The sequence below is a fragment of the Aotus nancymaae genome, unplaced genomic scaffold (assembly GCF_030222135.1).
Source record: "Aotus nancymaae isolate 86718 unplaced genomic scaffold, 86718_ANA_hifiasm-v0.15.2.pri h1tg000089l, whole genome shotgun sequence".
Lineage (NCBI taxonomy): Eukaryota > Metazoa > Chordata > Mammalia > Primates > Aotidae > Aotus > Aotus nancymaae.
The window spans coordinates 13208326-13215349 of NW_026988504.1; the positions used below are offsets into that span (position 1 = coordinate 13208326).

The 7024-nt window shown below is 37.5% G+C and overlaps 1 non-coding gene across 1 annotated transcript; it reads left to right on the forward strand.

Annotated features, from left to right (window-relative positions):
* Positions 1–256: 256 nt before the first annotated feature.
* On the forward strand, positions 257–397 carry LOC135271761 (U4 spliceosomal RNA). Its single transcript, XR_010339891.1, has one exon. It is a non-coding gene; the product is annotated as a U4 spliceosomal RNA (small nuclear RNA).
* Positions 398–7024: the final 6627 nt, after the last annotated feature.

Below are 7024 nucleotides of genomic sequence, written 5' to 3' on the forward strand. Positions count from 1 at the left end.
CCAATATATATATAGGAAAATTAAAGCTCAGGGAGGTAAAACAACTTGTCTAAAATTAGAGCTGAAACTTAAGTCCAAGACTTTCTGATACTACAGGTTATAATGATTCTCATTTCTATATCCTATAGGAGGAAAAGACTACATACAAAAGACTGAAAAAAGTTACAAGACAAACAATTGGAGAAAATATTGGCAACGTGACTGAAGAATGGCTAATAGTCTTAATACGGAAAGAGCCTTTAAAAAGCAATAGGTAAGCTTTGTGCAGTGGCGGTATCATAGCCAATGAGGTTTATCCAAGATGCAATTATTACTAATTGAAAACTTTTCCCAATACCCCACCATGACGACTTGAAATATAGCCGGCATTGGCAATTTTTGGCAGTCCCTACGAGGACTGAAAAAAAAAAAAAGAAAAGAAAAAGCCATAGATGAAAAGTAAGATCAACAATATAAAAAATAAGCTAAGGGCCATGGGGAAAACAAATATGAAAATAAGAAGGAAGAATGGTGGAGCAAGTTACCACAAATACAGTGGATTACAACAGCATAAATGTATAATCTTAGAGTTCTGGAAGTCAGAATCTAAAATGGGTCTGCAAGGATGTTGATATGGTTTGGCTGTGTCCCCACCCAAATCTCATCTTGAATTGTAGCTGCCACAATTCCCACATGTTGTGGGAGGGACCCTGTGGGAGGTAACTGAGTCATTGTGATGGGTCTTTCCCGTGCTGTTCTCACGGTAGTGAATAAGTCTCACGAGATCTGATGGTTTTATAAGGGGGAGTTTCCCTGCACAACCTCTCTCTTTGCCTGCTGCAGAGCTGTGACTTGCTCCTCCTTATCTTCCACCATGATTGTGAGGCCTCCCCAGCCATCTGGAACTGTGAGTTCATTAAAACTTTTTCCTGTATAAATTATCCAGTCTTGGGCATGCCTTTATTAGCAGCATGAAAATGGACTAATACAGATATGTTCCTTCTGGAGGTTCTTTGGGAATCTGTGGCTTGCCTTTTTCAGCTTCTAGAGGATGCCCACATTCCTTGGTTCACGGCCCCTTCCTCCAATTGCAAAGCAACAGCATAGTATCTTCTCTCATCTCTGACCTCTGCTTCCATCCTCACATCTTCTCTCTATAACTCTTGCCCTGCTGTTTTACCCTTATAAGGACTCTAGAATTACACTGAGCCCACCAAGATAATCCAGGATAACCCTCCCATCTAAAAATCCTTAATTCAATCACATCTATAAAATTCTTTTTACTATATAAAGTAACATATTCACAAGTTCCAGAGATTAGGACATAGTCAGTTTTGGGGGGGAAGCGTGATTCAGCCTGCCACAGTTGAAACCAAAATCTATTTAAAACAGCAAAGAGATGCCATTTTTTGCCAATTGAATTGGCAAGAAAACACAAAATGAATACATTCACACTCTATTGCTAGGAGCACCAATGGGCATACATTTTTTGTAAGGCAATGTGGCACTATATATCAAAAACATTAAAATTCTATTGTCCCTGTCTCGAAATTCAATTTGTTGGAGTTGGTCATAAGAAAATAACCACAGACATTAGCCAAGGATGATAACCTAATTGGCAAAAATCCAAATTGCTTCAATATATTATGGTTTATCATTTAATGGGACTCAAAGCTGTTTTTAAAATCATAATGTAGAAAAATATTTAAAGATATGGGAACTGTCATTTTATATGAGAAGGGCTATAAGCAAAAAGATATATTTCCTTTTTAAGAAGAATATTAATAAATAAAATTTTGGATATTTTAAGTTGTTTCTCTACTTTCCAGCTTTTCTTCGATAAGTAGGTAAGACTATTATAACGTAGAAATATCAATGCTATTTATAAAAGAACCCTCTTCAGCTTGATACTAAGAGTTCCTGTCTTGCCAGGAACCAGGGAGAAGAATGTGATCATCTTCTGGGTCCTGACCAGCCCTGAATTTCTCTAATTGTCTTCACTATCAATAAAGTCTATGACAGTTCATGAAGATGAAACACTAGAAGCCAGGAAGACAGTGGAAAGAAAATAGACCTTGAATCAATGATGTAGATTGCAAAGTCAGTTTGGCTATTTATGGGCTGTGTGGTACTGGACAATTTATTTAACTTATCAGAGCTTTGGTTCATGATCTGCAAAGTGATTCTAATGATGTTTATCTTCAGGATTCTTATGAAGAGTACATAAAATTATGAAGAACACAGAAGTCATACACAAGTGCTTTGGGGAGAGGCAGCTGGTATTCAGAGCCTGGGTTTTTCCTTTACTGAATACATGGACAAAGTCAGAATGCTTTTATCCTTTCTTTCTCAGCTTTCTACATTTTTTATAGAGCTAATAATACTTAGAAAATAAATGTATAAAGCACTTTCGAGTTTAGCATAGTGTCTGGTCTCCCATACATAGTGAAAACTTAAAAAAACAATAATAGCTTATATGGTTTGGCTGTGTCCTCACCCAAACCTCATCTCGAATGGTAGTTCCCATAATGGAGATAATTGAATTGTGGGGGTGGTTTCCATGATTAGTGAATTACTTCTCACAAGATCTGATGGTTGTATAAGGGGCTTCCCCCTTCCCTGAGTACTCATTCTCCTTCCTGCCACCCTGTGAAGAAGCATGTGTTTGCTTCCCTTTCCACTATGACTGTAAGTTTCTTGAGGCCTCCCCAGCCATGCTGAAGTGTGAGTCAATTAAAGCACTTTCATTTAGAAATTACCCAGTCTCAGGTATATCTTTACTAGCAGAGTGAGAATGGCTAACACAATAGCTAATATATCAGGTATTCAGGAAATTGTCATGTTTTTGTTATTTATAATTATTATAATGTTACATAAGCATGTTTTGACAGTGTTTGGTTAACATCTTGATGACAACAGTCAGGTTACTCATCAGTTATTTTATTTTTCATTTTTCCTATTGCCTGTATAATTGCAGAACAGGTTACTCAGCTCTTTATCACTTTTTATCACTTAATTTTGGAATAGTCAAGTGGCCAAAGCTTGATAGTGGTCAGATACATGGCTTAAGAAAATACATCTTTCAAACTCTCTACAAATCTTCCTTCTGTGTCAATGAAGATTTCAGTGTTTGATATAAATGTTCTTAAATTGGTTACCCATGGTAAAAAGCCTAAGAAATTGTTTATGGAGATCTCTGCAGGAATAACTACCTCCATGAGATCAATTTTTTAAGCTCCCACATATAAGTGAGAATATGCAATATTTGCTTTTCTGCATCTGGCTTATTTCACTCAACATAATAATGTCCAGTTCCATCCATGTTGCTGCAAATGACATGATTTCATTCTTTTTTATGGTCAAATAGTATTCTATTGGGTGTGTGATATATATATATCACATTATCTTTGTGCAGTCATCTTTGATGAACACTTTGGTTGATTGTATAGCTTTGCTATTGTGAATAGTGCTGCAATAAACATGGGGGTGAATACAATAGCTTTTTCAGCCTGCTTTTTTCTTTATTTTCTCCCAAAATATCCCTTTCATCCTCATTCTCACCCATTTCAAGAGTAATTTTTGCAAAATTTGGCCAAGTTATTCCCAAGCTATCTCTACAGAGAATCCTTGAACAGTTCTCCTTCCTGCCCAGCATGAAAATTCAAACTCCTTATAACAATATGCAGAGTTCTTTAGTAGCTCACCAGGTCATCTATTTAGTCATACTTCCTATCATGCTCCTTCATGCATCTTACCCTTCAGAGTTGCAAAATTACTAACATTCTACAAGGCAATTTCTATGTCCTGGTCTAGGATGGCTGTCACAGCTTCTGACTCCTGCTTTAATTCACCCCAACATTTTCATGACTAATTTTGAATTGTTTTGCAAATAATCTTAGTTGCAACTTCCTCTGTGAAGCTCTTTTCAAATAAGAGTCTCCTTTGAATAGATAATAAAGTCTCACTTCTAGTTATGAACATTTATACAGACTAGAGTATCACTGTTCAACAAAATTTTCTCTGATAATAACAACATTCTACTTCTGCCCAATCTAAAATGATAACCACTAGTTATATGTGGTTGTTGAACACTTGAAAGGTGACTGTTGCAACACAATTGAATTTTAATTAGATTTAATTTCAATTGATGTCCGTTTAATTTTAATTGATGCCACTTATCCTTGATGGCAGATGTCTAGAGGATAATTAGGTACTTACAGTCTATATGCAACCCTGGATACTTTCATACAAGCTTCAGCCATACATTCTTGGAGCAATATTTTTTCATTACAAGGGCCTCTCTGACTTTGCAGAGGAAGAACCCTTTCACCTTAAGGAGAATTCCCATTTGTTGACTGTTGTTCTGATCTCACTTGTGGGTTCTTCCTGAGAGTTTGCACAGTTGGCAAAAATTGCATAGACACATAGGACATCTAATCACACACTCTTATGCTACTGCCCACTTGTGCCTTAAAATCTTGTTTCCTTGTCATTTCAGGTCACTTAAAATCTGAAACACCATATGAAGGTTAGGTAATCTCAGGGACAGCCCAGCTGGGGATCTGAAGTTGCTGGAAATTTTACCTAGGCTAGCCAAAAACTGGCAGACAAGAGTTATCCATTCACAATTGCCAGAGACAGTAGACCTTCTTCAGGACCACATGCAAGTCACCATCTCTGGGTCTCAACTTCCTCACTTAAAATGTTAGAAGATAGAATCATATTGCCTTTGAAGTTCCCCTTACCTCTAATAAAACTTTGCCAATAGCCAGGCTTAGGTTTTACCCCATCCCTATTTTAAGAAGAGTTTTCTTTTCTACACAAAGTAAATCTCCTTTCCAGATGTGCTTTACATTGGAAAGAACAGAAGAACTGAGAACAGAAAGATCTAAGTTTAACTCCTACTCTCCACTTCTTAGCTTTATGATATTTGCTAGGTTTCTAGCTCCATTTGATTTGTCTATAAAATAGGATGATAATGTTGTTGTAGGAAACAAATGGCACTATGGCACATAATGTCCTTAATATGAAACACTTACTAAGTACTAAATAAATATGGTTTATTATTAGTGTTATGGGAAAATCATTCAAGGTTACAGGCTTTCCCCTAAAACACAAATTCCTATTTTTTTCTGGGTTATCTTTAATATCTAAGATATCAAAGATGACCAGTTTTAGGCCGTCACTTTATTTTCACATTTGAGAGATTCTTTCTCTATCTACTTATGATTGCCAGCACTAGCTATGCAGTTCAGACCAACTTACAAATTGCCTTTCAAGGGAAAAAGGGCATTTATAAAACAGAAAGAAACCATTTGAGAATGGCTGCCTCCCTTATTCTTGCAAGAAGAGATGGATCAACCCCTTGATTCCTGTAACTTAAAATTACAAATTGTGGGTGACTCAACATTTAATTATTATTCTGAACTCGATTCAGTATTATACTCAAGCATGAGACCTGGATCACATCAACAAAACAGAAGATCATAATGTCTATTTTATTCAAGATGCCAGACTATGGAAGAAATATTTAAGATATACTAGAAGGCACAGGGTTCAACGATCAGGCCTGGAATCTTTCATATGACTGACATTCATGAGAATTCCCTCACTGCTACTCTACCAGAACTAAGATCAGGATATTATCAAAACCCAAGATGGAGATCTCTCTGTTTTTTCAAATGTCATATGGTTCTCCACAGAAGGAGGATATCAATGAACAGAAAACTGGGGACTCTGGGAAGATGAGCCTTACTTATGTGCCAGAGTAGTTGAGAACCCCAAGGTATACTAACTTTATCAAAAGAATAAGCACAGTCATTAATCCTGGGTAGGGGAACAAAGCAGCCCCTGCACCTAGGACAGAATTAGCCATGAAAACCTAGGGTGCATACAGATTAAAGATGCCACGTAGCTCTTACCCAGTATCTGAGCAACATGCTCCCCATGTTGCTATTAATAAAAATTTCCATGTAGCTTTTCCATCCACAGCATCCCTGACCAGAATAGTTAGTTCCTACCTGTCCCAGCTCTAATGCATGCCTGCACTGACTGCATCTATGGCCCAAGCCCTGCTAGTAAATCTAACTCACACTGATGCCTACCTTCCCCACCAGGCCTTTGTGTCCAGTGTAGGCTCAACCCTTCTAAATTTCAGTATGCTGTCCTGGTACCATGACACAGCCCAAGAGGTAAAAGTTCAAAGCCAAGAGTTCTTCTGACATTGTATTCAGATAAAGCCAAATGAATTAATTAAATCATATTCCAAACACCAGTTTTAATACTTTGTTATACATTTAGTACTCCTGGAAATAAGAAGCTAACAATAACAGTGGGGCAGGCCAAGAAGGACCATCCCTGAGGATGGACTCCTGCCCACTCACACTGCCAAGAGTGTTAGCACACAACACTCCTGTTCCCTCAACCTCACCTCCCAAGATGTTGATCTCAGTCCTGACCCTCAACACATCTGGCTGAGATCTGACTGCCCTGGGCTTTCTGAGAACAGCATTCTGAAAAAACAACATGTTGTCCAACAGTTTCATGGCAGGCAAGAATTTTTGCCTTTGGCATTGTTCATAGGCCATCAGAAGATTTAAAGATCTTTCAACCCAAATGTACTACTCTGACTTCCCCACTTTTTCAGAACCCCCTTCACACTCTGTGCTCTCTGGTTTCCATCCCCCAGCACTCCACTAACACTGTCCTTTCCAAGGTCATCAGCGACCTCACTCTAAATAAATCTCAAGGCGATTTCTCTGTTCTCATCTTCCTTCACCACACCCTTCTTCTTAAAAGTCTTTCTTCTTTTTCTTTGCAATTTGGAAGCTTTATTCTGTTTTTGTTTTGTTTTGTTTTTTAAATATTTTTGTGGGTACATGGTAGGTGTATATATTTATGAGGTACATGAGGTATTTTGATACAGGCATGAAATGTGTAGTAATCATGCAATTATGTAGTAATCATGGAGAATGGAGTATCCATCCCCTCAAGCATTTATCCTTCATGTTAAAAACAATCGAATTATACTCTTTTAGTTATTTTT